Below are 19527 nucleotides of genomic sequence, written 5' to 3'. Positions count from 1 at the left end.
CTCTGCCTGTCTCCCACCCAGGGCAGCCCCCAGCTGGGCTGGGAAGCAGCTGCCTGCCCTCCCGTGAACCAGCCAGGGGCACTGGGCTTGAAGGGGTGCTAGCCTAATGTGGCCTAGGCCAGGCCCAGATGATCACAAACAGGGCGCGCCCAGCCAGGCCATCCCTGCGCCGAACCTGGCTCAGCCCAGGCCCCAACCCATGGCTACATGGCCAAGTCAGTGCCCTCCAGCCCCCGGCCCTCCCCAGCTGCCTGCAATAGCTGTGCTGCTCCCCCCCCTCCACCCCTCCCGCCCCAACTGGCCTGGCTGGGACACCGCAGGTCAGGGCGGGAGGGGTCACAGGCAACCAGAGCAGTGACTCTGTGCATCCCGAAAATCTCCCAGGACCAGGGTAAGCTGGGTTTGGTCCTTGGCACAGCACAGCTCACAGGCCTGAAGCCTCCTTCCCACCTCATGGGGTGCGTGACCATGTGTGGCTGGCTGAGTGCCCCCTGGGCACCAAGGGAGCAGGGGATGGGCTGGGAGAGGGCAGGAGGGGTCACAGCCTGCGAGCAGATTGAGAGGAGAAGTTAGACAACCCCAACCCTCATGAGTGATGGGTCTGATCCCCCACCACGGTCACCCCTGCTCTGGGCCCTGATCCCCCATAATACTCCTCCGGGACCTGGGGCAGGTCCTTGACCTGGCACTGGTCTCTCACTGTCTCCAGCTGGTGGGGGTGGGGTTGCTGAGGGCGCTAACCCCCATGCCCAGTGACTACAGAGGCAGGACGAGTCTCCGAGCTGAGCCGGGGGAGCAGGGTGCGGGAAGGGTAGGAGAATGGGGCTCTCTCACAGCCCCTCCTTGGCTCCTTTCACCCTCCAACAAGGAGGGGGGTGGGGACACTGCCACTGCACCCCCAGCTGTTGGCACAGGCTAGAGGGTGCCAGAGGGGAGCCCTGGCCTGGCTGGTGGGACGAGCCTACACAGCTGCTCACACAATGCAGGTGCCAGCCAGGGCCCCAAGGGCTGGGGGCCAGCAGCAGCCGGGGTGGCGGGACCCTGGGGCAGCTCTAGGCACAGGAGGATGGAGGAGGTGGGGGTTGGGGCAAAGGCCAAGCCCTAGAGGGGGACCAAGGAGGCAGGTGTTCTGTCCCACATCTGAGCGGGAAGCAGGGGCTAGTGGTTAGAGCAGGGGCTGGGACGCAGAGGGCTGGGTTCCAGCGCTGATTCTGGGAGGGGCAGGGGCTGGGTGGGTATGGTTCCCTGTGGGGCCAGCCTGGGGGCTGGGCCCTGGTGCTCGCTCAGTGCCTGTCCCAACCCCACACTTGATGGGGATCCCATAGCTAGCTTGGGGGAACTCCTGAGGCTCCCTCCTGGTCCCCCTGGCACACGGACCAGAGGCAGAACAAGGCACTAGGAGCAGGGGGACACAGGGAACTGTGGAGGTTCTGGGGCACGGCTGGGTGAGCCAGCACTGCACCAGCAGGGGGCGACCACAGGCCAGAGCAGAGCTGCCCCCAGGCCCTGGTCCAACAGTGAAAGGAGCAGCCACTGCCCCACCCTGCTCCCGGGTGCGGGGAGGCAGCGCTGGCCTGGTGACTCGGAGCCAGGACGCCTGGGACCTGCAGCAGGGCTGGAGGGGGAGTTGGGGAGATCCCGCTCCCTGGGCCCTCAGCCACCTGCCCCGCCCTGTGCCCTCCCTTCCCCTGCCTGTGAACAGCAGCAGAGACCTCGGCCAGCCTTTGGCAATGCACTTCATTGGCCCAGGCACATGCCCAGCAGGGCAGTAGCCGGGGGCAGGGCCAGCACTGACTTTGTGATAATGGGTGGGGGAGGGGCAGGGGCTCAGAGCTGCGAACAAACAAACTCTCCCCCTGCGCCCCCCACCCCCTGGAGGTCACTCCCAGTAAAGGAGGTCACTGCCTTTACCTGGGATCACTCCTGCCAGCGCTTGCCCCAGCACAGCCCGCCTGGCAGGCAAGAGGGAGAGGATCTCTAGGGCCCGTGGGATTCAGGGGGTGAGGCTTGGCTCAGGGCTTGATCAGACCCAAGGGGGCTGGAGCTGGCTGCCTCAGATGGAGCTGGGGCTCCAGGTGCCCAGGGCGTGGCTCTGATACCCAGGGAAAGGCAGTGGGGAGGTGTCTGCACTGGGCAGGGGCATTTGATCCAGGCCCATCAGGTGGCGAGCCCGCTCTGCCCTGCTGCTAGGGTGACCAGACGGCAAGTGTGAAAAATAGGGACAAGGGGTGGGGGGTAATAAGAGCCTAGATAAGAAAAAGCTCCGAATATCAGGACTCTCCCTATAAAATCGGGACATCTGGTCACCCTACCTGCCGCTGACCAACCCTGGACGCGCCTCCTACGCAGTCCTGGCTCCACCCCCACTTACTTGGGCACTCTGACTGCAACTCCTGCTAGGACCCCTCCCCCCTTCGGGAGCCGAGGTCCCCACTGGGGGACAGGGCCAAGAGGCCAGGGTGCCAGGCTGTGATGAGAGGGGTGCAGGGACCAGGGCTGGGCCAGCACCCCAAGGCGGTGAATGGGGATGATATGGGGGCAGAAGGGGGGTTCTCTTTAATCCTTTGCAGACTGGACAGACACAGCTTGGGGCTCAGTGGCTGGGTCACAACCGCCCCAAAGCCAGATGGTGGTAGCAGCCTCTGCGTGCCCCGCATCACTAGCGGAGGGCTGACAGGAGGGGGAGGGGGAGGTGCTGTGCTTTGGGTCCCAGGCAGGGGAGGTAGGAATGGCTGAAGCTGGTAGATAATGGAGCCAGACTCTGCCCCTACCCCATCGGGGGCAGGGTGGCCACAGGGCACAAAGGGTGACAGCCCTAGAGGCTGTGCCAGAGGGAGGGAGCCTGGCCTGCCCTCTGCCCTAACAGCCAAGGAGTCATTCCCCCCCCCCCTCCAAGAACTGACACCGCAGCCAGGAGTAGGGGGGAAGGTGCCTTGTTGAGAAGAGGAGGTGGAGCTGGGGACAGCGAGCTGGAGCTGTGGGGGGCAGAGTCTCTGGGGGGAGGGGGCTGCCTCTAGGCCTCCTCGGGGTCCAGCTGGTTGAGGGTTTGGATGTCATCCAGGAAGCGCTTGGGGGTCAGGATGTGACTGGAACCTGGGGGAGAGAGAGGTGGTTGGCAGCGGTCGGCACAGTGGCGCGGGTATGAGGCTGGCATCACCATCACCCCCATTTTTGCAGCTGGACCCTGCTCTAGTGCAGGAGGGGAGGGACTCTCTCCTACCCCCTGTTGTTGTACCAATAAAATAAAAACCAGCAGGATCTTATTAAAGGGAAAAGGCAAAATGCCACATTTATTGTAAATATAATAAAGAAATATAAAACTCACACTGTCCTATCGTTACTTATTCCTTACTTAATTATATATATATCTATATATTCATTCATTCATTCATTCATACCAGTTCTGCATAGGGGTTTATAGTTACCAGCCTAGAGGTTGCTCGTGACAGGGTACCGGCCAGGTAACCTGTACACGAGAGTGGAGCCGAGTCCATGTCAGATGCGCATCCGATGCTCCTGAAGGGTAGTGGCAGAACTGGAGACTCAAAGTTCTCAGTCCTTAGTGTCCATTTTTATAGGAATTTCTTCCTATGCCAGTCCGTGGAATTTGCTTTGTCATATTGTTAGTCATGACTGCTCCAGGACGGCTGTCAGGTGCTCATCAGCTTTCTTCATCCTTTGAATTGGTCGGGTGGATCCCAGTTTGCCCTCCGGTGGGGTTCTCTGGTTGTCTCCACCTGGCGTCTTCTTCGGCCAATCGATGTTAAATTCCTAGGCTGGCACTTCCCTGTTTATTCAAAACCCACCATTCATTCACATACATTCCTTACTTTAATAAAAAAACCACATTTCTCATTTCACCGAGTATTGTTATTTTATTTGAGACTCCCTGTCTCTTGACATTCCTTCGGTATTGCCTTTCTTTTATTATACAAAGGTGTTATTTATTTGAGACTCCCCGTTTTTTTAACATTCCTGATCCAAACTATAGAAGGTGGGAGTCTCTATGTGACATTTCTATGAGCGCCGCTCCAATTCGCGGTTCTTCATGGGTGTTACAAACAAGCATGTCAATCTCCATTACAAAGTATCCGTTTGCAAAGTAGAGCCAATTGAACATAAAGTGAAGTTAGTTAAAAAGCATGTCAATCTCCATTACAATCAATGGAAAGCGCCAATACAGAGAAAGCAGAGTCAATTAAGCCGTTTAGTTTTACAAGCGTCCATCTTAATAACAAGTGAGAAAGTATCAATTCAGAGTCAATATGAGCGGTTTGGTTTTCCAAGCGTCCATCTTAATAACAAGTGAGAGAAAGTATCAATTTAGAGAAAGCAAAGCCAATTGAGCGGTTTGCAAGGTACGGTTTGCAAGCTTTAATACAGAATTGTAAATCAATATTGCAGATTTACAATTATGTCAAAAAGAAGAATTATAAATGCAGATTTAATAAATATTATAAATCAATATTGCAGGTTTACAATTTCTTATGAACAGAATCACAAATATTGGAATATGCCTACACTGTGGCCTGGCACCGCACCCCTCGTGCCGCTGTACCCTGCACAGCCAGGCAAGTATCCACGCGCTGACAGTGTTCCTCACCCTTGGGTCTTCGAGGGGTGTGTGCAGGGGGTGAGCCATATCCCTATGGGAGTTACTGGGGGTGTCTGACTGGGCCCCCACACATGGTCCCTGGGCAATGAGAGGCTTGGGGAGCCAGCGGCCAGGAGATCAGGTGGCTAGATACAGGCCTTGTGGGACAAGCACATCTGTTCCCAGACCCCTGGGTGCGGGAGGACAGAGGGTAGCATGGGCCCCCTGTGGGTGCTGGGCAGGCAGTTTTAGGGTCTCCCCCACCCAGGGGGTCCCAACTGTCCCTGACCTGGGCATTCCAGCCACCCTTCCCCCCAGGACTCGCCCTACTCACCGATCACCACCTCCCACTTGCCCCTGGTGGCCGGGGTCAATTCGTAGGCGCAGCGCATCTCAGACATGGACACCCCACCCAGCACGTAGATGATGAGGCGCGGGCCCATCTGGTACTCAGTCGCTGGCTTGTTCTTGTGCCAATGCCTGAAGCGGGAGCTGGGGGAGAGAGGGGCAGTGTGGATACCAGGGGCTCGCTGAGGGAATGCCAGGTGTAGGGGTGGGCACTGCCCAAAGCGGGGGCTGGGGGGAGAGAGGGGCAGTGTGGATACTAGGGGCTCGCTGAGGGAATGCCGCATGGAAGGGCAGGGCCTGGAGGAGGATGGGAGGCAGAAGGGAGTAGGGGAGGGTGGCACCTGCCCTGGGCTGGGGGTGCTGTCTAAAGCTCATCCAGTCCCTTTCCTCTATCCTGGACCCTGGTGTGTTGAGGGACTGCTGGGGCGTGGGGGACACGGTAAGAGGGGTCCAGGGCTCCAGGCTCTTGGGCACCCCCTCCCCTGCAGAGGACAGGGCCCTGGCCATGCACTCCCAGGCACAGAGGCTCCCACACCCTGGGGTGTGTGTGTCAGGGCTCTGCTGTCCACAGCCCAGCCAGGCTCAGCCTTACCTGACAGCAGCCTGGGAGCTGGTGGTAGGGACCGGGTCTGACACGAAGGGCCACAGACTCTTGTCCAGTTTGTCCTCAAGGATGTCCTGGCAGGGGAGGACAGATCAGCAGGGGCCAAGCAGCAGGAACCTCTGACCTGGTGGCCAAGCCAGGCCCCATTGGGGCGGAGGGGCTGAGATGGCTCCTCACTCAATGATTGACAGTCCCTGGGGGGGAGCAGCCTGGGGCCCACTTTCCAGGGTGGGGCATGGGGAGCCAGCAAAGAGCACGCTGACTCCTCCAGTGATGCCCCCAACTCTCCACATCCCCCTCAGCTGCTCAGTGCCCTGCTGTGACCTGCCTACCCATCCACCGTTATGGGGAGGGCAGAGACCTCCTGCAGCCGGATCCAGGGCCCCTCACTTGGGGTGGGGGAGGCAGGGGGCTGCCCTCAGTGCCCCTTCCCTGCTGCGGGCAGATCCAGGCCCTGCCTCTTGCTCCACGAGGTGTGTCCCAGCCACGCAGGGGGCCCAGGCTATGATACATCCTAATGCCACATAATAGGGGCTTTTACATTAGTCCGCTGCTTTGACTTGTACAGGGAAGCTTAAGGCCTGCCAAGCTGTGGCTGGCGCAGAAGGGGGCGCCCCTGATTGGATTATGCATGGGACTGAGGTTACTGCAACTATCTGCCCCAAAATCCCACAGGAGGAACCATCACAATGCTGGAACAGGGGCCTGGGAGCCTCCCACCTCTGATCTGCCAGGGACAGGAGCTCTGGTCGGGGGGTTAATTCTTGGCCTGGAGGAGCCCCAAGCCAGTAGGTTGAAGGCAACTAAGTGTGCCCCCCACCCCCTTGAGGAGTGCCCCACAGGACTGGGTGATGAGGGGCTCAGCCCCCAGTAAGGGTGGGGGGAAGGAGTGACCATGTCACCTTTCACAAGCTAAGCAGGTTTGGGCCCAGGCAGTGCTTGGATAGGAGACCTCTAAGGAAAAGCCACTGGGTGCTGGGAGGTGCGAGTGAGTCAGCAGAGGGTGCTCTATGACCCCAGGGAGTGGGCAGGGGGCTCTGCAGGGGGTGCTCTCCCCGGTCAGTCAGTGACCAGTACTGTGCTGCAGGAGTTCATCCTTTAGATGAACGTCACACAGCTGCTCCTCACTGGAGGTTAGACCAAGGACCCTGCCAGCCATTCAGATTCCAGTGCCAGTCACGACAGTGTGCTGCCTGGATCCTCTGCACTTCCAGCCCCACACACTGATCACCTCCTGCCCTAGACTCTTGGGCAGCGCTGCTGGGCGGCTGTTAACAGCTGCCTGCCACTCCTTAGGAAGAATTCAGCCCTGGTGAGGAACCCCTGTATATACTGCCCATACCCCACCCCAGAGCTGGCAGCATCTCAGCACCGGGTAAGACAACTCCCCTGCACTCGTGTCTATGATTTAAGACCCCTAAGGATGGCAGCAGGAGAGGACTCGCTGATGAGCCCCTCACATGGCTAGAGCCCTGCGCAGATACAAAAATGTGGATGTGCATCAGCCTGCGATCCACAAGCCGCCTTTTACCTGTATCCGCATCCACACCGGCAGCAGCTAGCGAGGGTGGGGAAGGGGTCTTGCAGGGAAGAGGCAGTGTGGAGGGGGCAGGGTCTCTAGGAGAAGGGGCAGCTTGGAGGGGGCGGGGTCTCGAGAAGGGGCAGTGTGGGGGCGGGGTCTTGAGGAGAAGGGGCAGTGTGGAGGGGGTGGGGGCTGGGGGGGGAAGGGGTTTCTCATCACGTGCCGCTCCTGGGGGGTCACGAGTGTACACGGCAGCAGCAGAGCATGTTGCATCACAGTGGGGTGGAGGGGTGGGGTGCCGGGGCCTCACCCTCTCCAATCCCAAATCCTGCTGCTCAGGAGCTGGTGGGGACACTGGTGCTGCTCGAGCTGCTGGACAGGAAGCCGCGCGGTGGGGCGAGTGGGTGCCGGACAGCCCCAACTCCGACGTGTTGCCTAGCCACTGGCTGTGGGCCGGCGGCCCCGAGTGCCCTGCGTCCCCCGGGCTGCCTGAGCCAGATGCCGCGGGCCAGGCACTGCTGGGGAGTACAGCCCTGCACGGTTGTATCTGCAGCCAATCCACTATCCGCAGAAATGGGGCACGGATATGCAGGGCTCTACACATGGCTGCCCCCAAACCACCCCCTTGGGCCCAGCCTGCCAGGTGTGACCCCAGTCCCCAAGGCCAGGAAGCAGATGGCCCGGTACCTCCATGATGTCCTTGAGCATGGGGATCCAGTGGGAGAGCTGGTAGCTGGACTCCAGCCGCGCTTTCCTCTTCGGTCGCAGCTGCCTGCTCTGGGGGAGGAAGGGAGAGGGGGTGAGAGGCAGCAGGGAGGAGGTGCGGGCTGGGAACGGGGGCAGACAGGGAGAGCGTGGCCTACCTGAGTCGCGCCAGCCAGGCTGGCAGGGGAGAGGCAGAGAAAACAGAATGGATCACTGAGTGAGAGAGAGAGAGAGAGAGAGAGAGACTGATGGGAGAACAGAGCTGCTTCCCCTCATTCGCCGCATGGCCACCCCAAGCAGTGGTCACCAGCTCCAGCTCGCTGGCGATCTGAGGTCCTGACTCCCAGTATCCTCTGCCAGGGCAGAAGAAGTCACCCCAGATGGGGAGTAACTCGGGGTCACCCTCCTATGGGGAGGGCGTCACCCCACTGTACAGGGACAGAGGCCACCTCTGTGCTGGGAGTAGGTCACTGCCATAGGGCGGCACCTCCAGGATGGCCTGGGCTCCCCTGTGCAGCACAGATCTGCCCCCTGGCATGAGTACAGCTGCTGGCCCCTGGCTCCAGTCCCTTACCCCAGGCGTGAGAGAGATGCCCAGGAACAGCATGTTGTGGATGATGTCTCTCTGCTGCTGGATGTTGGCATGCTGGATCAGCTTGGTGAGGTTCTCCTTGTCCACACCTGCACGGGGACAGACAGGTCAGCCCTAGCACCCCTGGGACGCACCCACAGCCCAGGCACACGAGTCCGTGGCCCCAGGAGTCCTAGTTCCCCGATCAAATCCTGAGATCCTGCTCTTCCCACCCCTCTCAGAGCTGGGGGTAAACCCAGGAGTCCTGGCTCCCAGGCCCCCTCTATCCCACTAGACCCCACTGCCCTCCCAGAGCTGAGCATAAAACCCAGGAGTCCTGGCTCCCAGAACCATCCGCTCTAACCCACTGAACCCCACACAGTTAATGATCGAATTTAGGTTCTTGCTGCTCCTCCCTCAACAGGTTCTCTCGGGCGCTGGGGTCAGGGGTCTCTCTAGTTCCCCCTGGCAGTGCAATGGGAGCCCCCGTCCCCCTGATCTGGGCTATTCCTATTCCTGCCTCTGCCACCTACTCCTGGCATGCTGCTCCATGCCTCAGTTTCCCCCGTGTAACATGGGGATAGTGCTTTCACCTGTGACAGGGAGGCTTGGCAAGAGCCTCAGGAATATCCCTGGGGGGACTCAACGGGAGTCACAGCAGCAGGGTGTGCACAGAGCAGGATTTTCCCTCCCCAGTGCCGCTATCAGCTCCTGAGAATAGCCCAGATCAGACTGGGGCTGCAGGCTGGAGCCAGCTCTGCTGCAGCAAGTAGCTCCGGTGGTTAACAAGCATGCTGTCAGTCTCTTCCCTGGGTAGATGGTTTGGGCAGCCAGGTGTGTGCCAGGCTCCCCTCTGGAGGCAGGCCTGTACTGCCAGCTGTGAGTTACAGAGCATCTGTGCCATGGGAGCCAGCTATCCCAGAGGGGGCCCCCCTGCCCGAGATTGGTAGCATTATCTCCCTTTTACAGATGTGGAAACTGAGGGGTAAATAGGGGAGGTGACTTGCCCAGAAGGGCTGTGGCCATTAATCCAGCCACACAGGGAATGCTATTGTTCTGCCAACCCCTCAGGATCTCCAAGGGTGTCTAGACCCCACCCCTCCCCCCGCCAGGATCTCCGAGCAGGTTCTAAATCACTCCTCCCTCCTTCTACTTCTCATGTGCTCCCCCGCGGCTCTGTCCCATGGCAAGGGCGTGGCCAGCACAGCTCGCTCACCTCTCCCATGCTGGGCTCGTATGCCTTGAACGCCTTGAGTTTGGCCAGCACAGCGTGCACCAAGTGGAAGTTATCTTCATGGTCCCTGCAGCAAAGACAAACCCTGTGGGTCAGAAACAGCTCCTCCCCCAGGGGCACATGCACTTCCTGTAGGAGGTAACCAGGTACCCTCGCCCTTTGGGCACACTCACTTCCTGTAGAGGATGGCTGGGTACTTCTCCATGGCACACTCACTTCCTATAGGGGATACCTGGGTACCCTTTCCCCTGGGCACACTCACTTCCTGTAGTGGATGGCTGGATACTCCTCCAGGGTTTCACACAATGTGGCAATCTGCTCTGCCAGATTCTCCATCTGCTTGTTCTTTTCGAAAAAGCGGTAGGGGCTGAACCAGTTGTGGAAGCTCTATGGCCTGTCCAGGGAGTACACCTTGGGGACAGGGGAGAGCAGAGATCAGACCCCAGTGCCAACTGCTTGCAGCCAGGCCAGCTGTGCCCCATAGACGCGCTGTTGGATCAGGCCAGCCTGGTGGAGCTGTAGCGAGCCCCTAGTGAGGAAGAGATCCCTTTGCCAGTGCCACTCCTGTTGTGGTAGAGGGATAGCGAGCCAGAGATTCATGTACCAGCCTGGGATAAAGATGCCCCAGGTTCAGGTCCTTACTTGGCTGCAGACTCCCAGGTGTCCTCAATGTTGGGGGAAGGGGCTTGGCGACGCTTCTCGTCTGGCGAAAGCCCCAGCATAGCCACGGGCAAACCCGGCATCAAGGCGCGTCTGCCGCTGTCGCTTATTTCACTGGCCGAACAGAACGAGCCATGGGGACAAACGTGCTTGGACACCAATAAATAGTATCGGCCCATGAAGGGTTTGCTGGCGCAACGGGACGGGTGAGCCAGCATAGCCTCCTGACGGACACTCAGCTTCTACCAGCCAAAGCTTCTCTTGGCACAGCTGGCACCGGTACCCCAGATGAAATCAGCTAGAGTGGCGAAAGGACTGCTTTGCCAGCGTAACGGCACCTACCCAGGGGCTCTGCCACCACAGCTGCATCAGTTACAGGGGGATTTTTTCTCTCATGTCCCCGTAACAAACCCATACCAACAAAGCTTTTGTATGTAGACCAGGCTCATGTCTCTCTGTGCCTCAGTTTCCCCATCAATGCAATGGGGCTGACACCCCAGTCCTGCCCCTCAGGGGCAGGAGGGGGGAAATCCACTGATGACACAAGGAGGGGATGGGGTGGTTGGGTAAAGGGCAGGCGTGTAGAGTATCGGGCTGTCTTGCAGGCCTAGTATAAACCACCAGTAAGAGCTGGTAAAGCCAGGGAGGCAGGGCCCTCCTCCCCCATACATCTACCATCCCCACCAGGTGCAAGCCAGCGATTCCAGGTCTCACAGGGTGTGAGCAGCCAGCTAGTCCCTGCTGCCCTGTGCTGGCGTCAAACCCGGGGCCCTAGAAGGGAAAGGTTCCCCCGCCAAGCCACATGAACCACTAAGGGTGGGGTGTCGTACGTCACCATCCGCCGCGCGGACCTGCTCCTCCAAAGCCCGGCCACCCCTCACCCGGCTCTCGTAAGGCAGGAAGGCCATGTTGATCTCCTTGAGGGTTTTGATGACCTTGGTGATCCGTGACTTCCTCAGCTCCTTGAACAGAGGCTCAGGACAGGCTGCAAGGCAGAGGCAGTGGGTGGGAGTGACAGGCACAGGGCTCAGGACCCCCAGCACAGCACCAGCCCCCACGGACGGGGCCAGACCGGGCACAGCAGGGGCAGTAGTGCTGCACGCCTGTGGGGAACCTGGGCGAGCCAGCAGGGCCACACAGGAGTCAACGATGAGTCCAGCCCCCCCGAACCAGAGTCATGCCGGGTTCTTGCCTTCTGCAGCATCAGCAGCGAGGGGGAGCCACAATCTCTCCTACGCAGCCCCTGTCTCACACCCTGCTCTCAGCCCCCCGGCAGGGCTGAGTGACCAGAGTGTACAACATAGGATGATGCACAAGGAGGAACAGGGACTTGGGCTCCCCCTGCCGCTGTAATGGGGAGAAGCAGATCTGACCCTGACACACTGGGTATTCTGGTGCTGTCCCATCCCCCCACCGAGTTGGGACTGATGGAGCAATGCATGCTGGGAATGGTAGCCAGAGGCCTCCTTTCTGGGCACATGCTGCAGGTGTCTGTGAGCCGTGCTGGCTGGAGGCAGGCCCGTGGGGGAGAAGGGGGGGAAGGGATAGGTGGCGTCATAGAATCATAGAATATCAGGGTTGGAAGGGACCCCAGAAGGTCATCTAGTCCAACCCCCTGCTCGAAGCAGGACCAATTCCCAGTTAAATCATCTCAGCCAGGGCTTTGTCAAGCCTGACCTCATTCGGTCTGGCCTGCTGGGGCTGCATCCCCTGCAGGAGGGCAGAGCATAATCAGGGTGCTGCGCACTGGCCTGCCGGCAGAGAGAGTCTCCCCCACCCCCAGGCTCCAGTGTGCCGCTGTCCAGGCTCCCAGCTGGGGGATCCCCCGACCCCCGATACTCACGGCTGAGGAAGAAGACGTGAACTGCCTTGTAGTTGAAGGTGGGGGTGCCCTGGAAGTCATTGATCAAAGCCTGCACCGACTGCAAAGGGGGAAGAAAGGGTGTGTCAGCACCTGCCGAGGCCCCTCCCTGCTGCTCAAATGGCCCAGCCCATGCCCAGCCCCTGGGGACTCAGGGCCTAGCATGATGCCATCAGGAGGTGGGCTGGTTTTTACCCCCCTGGCTCTGGGCTCCCTCCCCACCTGGAGCAGGGCTTGTCCCCATGTGCCCGGGACATCCTTAGGGCCCAGTCATGTCTCTCGCTGCCACAGAAGTGTCCATGCCCGGCCACAGATGGGGCCTGGCATTGCCTTGCTGCTGAACTAAGTGGGCTCTGAGCAGTGCCCAGGGAACAGCCGGCCGAGCAGCAATCCCAGGCAACTACCATCAGGGCCCCCTCCCTCCCCGGGCGCCATGCTGGGCACCTGCAGCTTCGCCACGCCAGCTAGCCTGGCAGGGTGTTTGGAACCTGTTCAGACCCCTCGACCAGCCATTGTGACAGGTGAGAACCTGGCTGCCCTGTCCCAAGCCCCAGGCCCCAGCTTGCAGTCCTCTCCTACAGCGCTCCCTCCGCGGGCAGCCCCTGCGGGTTCTGGGCTTCACCCTGCTCTGCCAGCGCCCCCTGCCCCTGGTCTCCCTCCACTCACCTTGCTGCTGCAGATGCAGGAGCCTCCTCCCCAACAGCCCCTGCTCCCTGAGCCTCTGCCTCATCGAGTCTCCTTCGCTTTGAGTCTCAGCTGAGGTCGCCTCTCTCCGCCTGCTGCACCTGCCCATCCAATCCCCACAGGATTGCACTGCGGAGAGGTCTGGGGGACAGTCTGTGCCTCACGTGGCAAAGAACATGAAGCCCAGCTCCGGGGAAGCAGCCTCCTAGGGAGCCCCTACTGGCCCCATTCCCATCCTGACGTTGTGCTGCGCACAGAGAAATGGAACAAGGGGAGTCTCCGTGTTCCCCTAGGAAAGCCCTGTAGGCCATTGGCCCAACATCTCCACCACCTTCCTGCCGTGCCGAATGCTCCCTCTGCCGCACCGGCCTAACCCGCTGCTCCACATCCCCCGGCCCAGTCCATGCCGGGGGCTCAATAACCTGCCTGGCCAATGGTGCATACTGCCCCATGCTTGGCACTCTCCTGCTCCTCCTCCCACCCAGGCTGATTCACTGGTCCCAGTGGTCTGATCCGGTGTGTGTGTGTGGGGGAGATATGGGGCTAGCTGGACAAGCTGGGTCTGATCCAGCGCGGTGGGAAGGCAGACATACCCAAGCCTAGCTGGGGACGGATGATGGGCTAGACAGAGCAGGGATCTGATCCAGCCTGGAAAAGCTCAGGTTCCTAATGAATCTCAAGAGGCTGGAGGGGGAGGAGCATGATATATGGATACAGCATATCCCCAGGGGGACACCAGGGCAACAGGTTCGGCCTCCTTACCTTCCATTCTCTTTCCTTCTTCACGAGGACAACGCTGAGGATCTCTGCGAGGGAAAGAGACGGGGATTAGTGGTGGGGCTCAGACGGGACGGCTGTGCCCTGAGCCAGGACCCACTGGCTGGTGGAAGGACGCCTCGGGGAAGTGGCTCAGAGGCTGCTTTCAGGCCAGATAGTGTTGTGCTCCTAGCAGAGCCCCCAGTCAGCGATCGTGGTGGGGTGACAGGCTAGATGGGCCATGGGTCTGATCCCCCTTCCTTTCTGCCAGGCTGGATACGAGCGCAGCTGAACTAAGGATCTGGCCCCGTGCAGGAAGAAAACAGATCCTGTCCAGCACCTCTTGACTGGAGGGGATCCAGGGACCCTCACTGTGTATGGGGGACAGCAACACAACAAAGACTTCAAATTCTGAGTCCTGCACATAGAACCCCTCCAAGGCATGCCCCACTCAGGGAACTGCTGGCCTGTCTCCTGGGCACCTTCCACAGCCCAGCTAAGCAATTAGATAGTCAGCTCTTCGGGCCAAGCACCATCTTTTTGTTGGTGATGACTGGCGCTCCTGGGCACCACTGTAATACACCTAATGAATAATGTACAACGCCTTGCAAAATGGGGCCTTGGTCCATGACTGGGACTCCTGGGTGCTACCATAATACATCTGTTTGTTTTACCCCTATGAAGCACCTGATTCTGGCTGGCCCCGTAGGGCAATAGCCCCGAGACCCTGACCTGTGCTCTCACTCTCACTCCCACTCCCGGTAGCTGGTGTGCGTGAGTGCACTGCCCAACACACTATGTTTCCCCCATAACTCAAGCAATGCCTCTCCCTACCCCACCTCTAGCCCATCAGGACTTGGCTGCTTGGTCCTAATGAGGCTCCAGGGGCTATTCTGCACCAGGACGCGCTGGCCTCCCTGCTGCTTTCCTGCAGTCCTTTACACCTGCGGCATGCGGACGCCCCGTTCACTGGGGCACGTGGGGCTCGAGTGCACGGTAAGGGGCTGGCAGCACAGACGGGATCTAGACATGGCGAAGGCAGACACAAACCTGCTTTCTCCACGCATTTCGACCCTGAACTGCAGCTACACCCCCCCCTCCCCACGCCAGCCCTGGACTGCCCCCACCAGCTGTGCCAGTGCCCCTCACTACTGACTGGAGCCCTTGCTATCCCAGCCCTGGCTCCCACCCACTCCCAGCTCCGCCAGTGCCCCTCACTCCTGTCCACAGCCCCCTGCTATGCTAGCCCTGGTCTGTCCCCCACCAGCTCTGCCTCACTCCTGACCTGCAGCTATTCCAGTCCTGGGATCCCTGCCTCACGGCTCTGCAGATGCCCCTCACTCCTGACTGCAGCCCCCTGCTATCCCAGCCCTTTGCTTACCCCCCCCCATTCCCAGCTCCACCAGTGCCCCTCACTCCTGACCCGCAGCTATTCCAGTCCTGGGTTCCCCCCCTCACAGCTCTCAGATGCCCTTCACTCCTGACCCGCAGCCCCCTGCTATTCCTGTTCAGAGACCCCTCTTGAACCAGGGCAGTATGGCCCACCCCAAGTATTCAGAAGTCACATGTCAGGCCCTCCTAATTGTGCGATTTAGTGAGGAAAAGCTAAGAGAAGAGCTAAGGGTTATTAGCACCACCGGCCGTCCTGAGCTGTGGGCCACTTTTGCTCTGTCCCAGTTCTGGGGGCAACCATGGAACATCAGAACTGAATCCACTTTGCAAGGGTCTTTTAAACCCCAGGTCTGTGGTCTGGATTTAGCCACAGGCCCCGTCCACTGCAGCCTGGGCTGGAGATTCAGCAGTGGGTTGGGCTTCTGAAGTAACAGAAGTGGGTTGGGCTTCTGAAGTGTAAGGCTTTACCTTGATCTCTCCTACATTACAGCTATAGCCTACGCCAGCTCTGTGTTGGGGCCGGGCAGAAGTGTACTGCTTTACTATGTTACGAAGTGGCTATGACGTCATTTTTCTCCTTGCGCGCAGCCGTTACCCGTTCTGACAGGCTGTTTATAATGCTAACTTTACTAGTTTTCAGAGGTTGTCGGGGGTGGGGGGGGGGGGAATGTGCAAGGTGGAAGTTTCGCCTAGTGCACAAAATATCCTTGCACTGGCCCTGGTGGGAGTCATCCTGATGGAAAGAGATGACGACGATGACGCCCCCACAAAATGCAGCTCCTATGGGAGGGGGCAGCCCTTGGGGGTGGGGCAGACAGCCTCCTCCCCTTCCTGGTGTGTGACAGGCAGGCGGGGGGGAGCTCTCTGCTCCGACTGACTCCTAATCCTCCCCGAGGGTGAGACACACCCAGGAGCACCCCTCCCAGGGCTCCCCAACTGGGCCCTGCCCCCCCAGACCCACACCCAACCAGACCCTGCCCCCGACCGGCTCCACACTCAGACCCCCCGGCTCCGCACTCACTCTTGCGCACCACCGCCTTCAGTCCGGACGGGGCCATCTCCGCCTCTTGCCACGTCCCCTCGAGCCCTGTGGGTAGAAGTAGGACTCAGCTGTGTGCGGGGTGGGGCTGGAGTCAGGACTCCTGGGTCCTGCCCCGGCTCTGCTCCTGTCCTTGGGCACGCCCTGGCCTCTCCCTGCCATGCTCTGGGGAGTGTCTGTGACGCTGGACGATGGCCCCTAGTGACGCTGAAATCAGTCACTGGTGGATGGGCCCGGCCCCCCCTTGTGTCACTGATGGACGGGCCCAGCCCCCCCAGTGACTGATTTCAGTATAAAGCAACTGGGGTGCTGGCGGGTCGATGTCTGCAAGGCTGAAGACGGCCGAACGCCGCAGCCCCCCACTTCTGGCGCTGCGAGGGCTGGGCCTGGGCACCAAGGGGCGGGCGCCCAGTGACAGGGCCACGCAGGTCCCCACTGAACCCCCACCTGGTCATGTGGGGCGCAGAGGGAGGCGGGGGCCTCGGGCAGGGTTAAAGCGAGGACTGGGTTGGGGTAGTGGGGCCTCAGCCCACTCCAGTCAGGGCCCCCCAGTGAGCTGCAAGTCCCCCCTCCAACCAGTGTCCCCCCGTCAGCAGTGCCCCTCGCCCCCCCCCACGCACCTCCCCCCTCGGTCAGGCCCCTCGCCCACCTGCACCCAGCCCCCCTCAGCCAGGCCCCGTGTTGTACCCAGGAACAGGAGCAGGTCGAATGGACCTGGCTTTGCTAAAACTTTTTGTGTAGCCTGTTGGTGTACCCCCGGAAGACCTCTGCGTACCCCCAGGGGCACCCGTAACCCTGGTTGAGAACCACTGGGTTAGAGAAACGTGTGTGTGTGTGTGTGTGTCTAGGAATCAGGACTCCTGGGGTCTATCCTGACTGCGAGCGGAGTGGGGTCTAATGGTTAGAGCAGAGAGCTGGCAGGTAGGATTCCTGGGTTCTAGTCCAGGCGATGCAACTGATTCATTCTGTGACATGGTTTGTTCTGCCTTGTCCTCCTGTGACATGTGGAGCACAAAGACCTGCCCCAGCCCTTCCCTTCCGGCTGGGTGGTGCAGGAATTAATGTCCATAGAGCCTGGGCTCTAAGATCCTGGAGCAAAGCATCCTGGAGAAGGAATTAGTTCCCCAAGCTTGACTGGCTCCCTGCCCCATCCCTCCCTCCATTAATCAGAACGAATCCCTCATGGCAGAGCTGTTGTCTGGTTACCCGCAGTGCAGACCCAATTTATTGTGTCCTGGCTGCTGTTCAGCTCAGGTTAACAGCATGGTCTGTTTCTGTGAACTCCCCCAGAGCTTTCGAATGGAAGTGAGAGTCTTCTTCACATCCTGCTCTAAACTGTGAGTAGTGTCGCTCTGTGGCTGTTGAACAGCTGCTGCATTCCTACCCCAGAGGTGGCATCATTTCAGTGCTGGGTGGGTGATCCCTGTGTAGTGTTGTTGAGTGCTGTTGCACATCAGCTATGCTCCATCCAGAGCTGTCTGCATTTCAATGCCAGGTGAGTGATCCCTGTATTGTGATGTGGGGGGGGAGGGATAGCTCAGTGGTTTGAGCATTGACCTGCTAAACCTAGGGTTGTGAGTTCAATCCTTGAGGGGGAGCCATTTAGGGATCTGGGGCAAAAACTGGGGATTGTCGCTGCTTTGAGCAGGGGGTTGGACTAGATGATCTCCTGAGGTCCCTTCCAACCCTCATGTTCTATGATACGCTGCTGCGCTCCACCCCAGAGGTATTTGTATTTCAGTGCTGGGCGAGCAATCCATGTGTTGTTATGCAGCTACTACACTCCACTCCAGAAGTGGATGCAATTCAGTGCAGGGTGAATGAAAGTCCATGTCTCATTTTGCAAAGCATGGGTTCTCCAAGCAAGGGTGCTGTCTGTCCCATGTTCCTGCTCAATAGACTCTGGATTCTTAGCATCAGCGGAGCTACATTTTGAGCCGTGGTGGAACCAGGAGGCAGCTGGGTCATTGGTGGTTCCACCTTCAGTTATACCTATTGGCTTGAAAAGGCGCCACACGTATACCTAATGGCTGGTGAGGGGGGCAGTTGCCCCCCAGCCCACTATTAGCTCTGCCACTGATTCTTTTTAAATGTTCATTGCGCTGCTTCCACCAGCCACTTTGATTTCATTTCGTTTTACAGACCCAAGCAAAATGCAAGCGGCAACCTGGCCAGAAGCAGATCCATGTAATTGAACAGACTCATCCAATTACTGAGCCTTCCCAGAGCCAGGTGCTGCCCTCACGATACATCAAACCTAGAGGACCTGCTAGGCTCCCAGTAGATGTAGCCTAGAGCCAAACGCAGGCCAGGCAATGTGGCTTCGCCCATGGAGTTCAGGTCCAGGGATTCAGTAGGGAGTAAATGGCCAGCACTGGATGCTTCAGGTTTTGGTGCCCACCCAGAGACGGCTGGGGGCTGATTTTCAATTACACACCTGTGGCTGGCCCAGGCCAGCTGACTCCAGCTCCCGGGGCTCGGGCTAAGGGGCTGTTTAGCTGCGGTGTAGCCTTTGGGGCTCAGGCTGGAGCTTCGACTCTAGGACGATGCGAGGTGGGAGGTTCCCAGAGCTCGGGCTCCAGCCCAAGCCAGAACGTCTGCACCACAAATAAACAGCTGCTCAGCTCGAGCCCTGTGAGCCGGAGTCAGGTGGCCCGGGCCAGCCGTGGGCATGTAACTGCAGTGTAGACACACCCTAAGTGCCCACAAGCCCCCTGGGAGCTGCGGGTATTTAGCACCTCTGAAATCTAGGCCCCCGGTGTCTCAAAGTTAGGGGCCATTCAAAATCTTCTTGCCAGTGTCTTCCTCCACCCCCCACTGCTCCTCAGATGTTCCTGTTAACTGCTGGAAATGGCCCACCTTGATTATCACTACAAAAGGTTTTCTCCCCCCCCCCGCTCTCCTGCTGGTAATAGCTCATCTTAAGTGATCCCTCTCCTTACAGTGTATATGATATCACCCATTTTTTCATGTTCTGGGTGTATATAAATCTCCTCACTGTATTTTCCACTGAATGCATCCGATAAAGTGAGCTGTAGCTCACGAAAGCTTATGCTCAGATAAATTGGTTAGTCTCTAAGGGTATGTCTACACTACGAAATTAGGTCGAATTTATAGAAGTCGGTTTTGTAGAAAGCGTTTTTATATAGTTGATTGTGTGTGTCCCCACACAAATGCTCTAAGTGCATGTAGTCGGTGGAATGTGTCCACAGTACCGAGGCAACCGTCGACTTCCGGAGCATTGCACTGTGGGTGGCTATCCCACAGTTCCCGCAGTCTCTGCCGCCCATTTGAATTCTGGGTAGAAATCCCAGTGCCTGATGGGGCTAAAACATTGTCACGGGTGGTTCTGGGTACATATCGTCAGGCCCCCGTTCCCTCCCTCCCTCCAGGAAAGCAAGGGCAGACAATCGTTTTGCGCCTTTTTTCTTGAGTTACCTGTGCAGACGCCATACCACGGCAAGCATGGAGCCCGCTCAGATCACTTTGGCAATTAGGAGCACATTAAACACCACACGCCTTATCCAGCAGTATATGCAGCACCAGAACCTGGCAAA

The 19527-nt window shown here is 59.0% G+C and overlaps 1 pseudogene; it reads right to left on the bottom strand.

Moving 5' to 3' along the window:
• Window positions 1-3013: 3013 nt before the first annotated feature.
• LOC140904654 (syntaxin-binding protein 2-like) lies at window positions 3014-15989 on the bottom strand (annotated as a pseudogene).
• Window positions 15990-19527: the final 3538 nt, after the last annotated feature.

The sequence above is a fragment of the Lepidochelys kempii genome, unplaced genomic scaffold (assembly GCF_965140265.1).
Source record: "Lepidochelys kempii isolate rLepKem1 unplaced genomic scaffold, rLepKem1.hap2 scaffold_59, whole genome shotgun sequence".
NCBI lineage: Eukaryota > Metazoa > Chordata > Testudines > Cheloniidae > Lepidochelys > Lepidochelys kempii.
The sequence above is the reverse complement of the archived record's forward strand: the minus strand, read 5'-3'. Positions and strand labels throughout refer to the sequence as shown.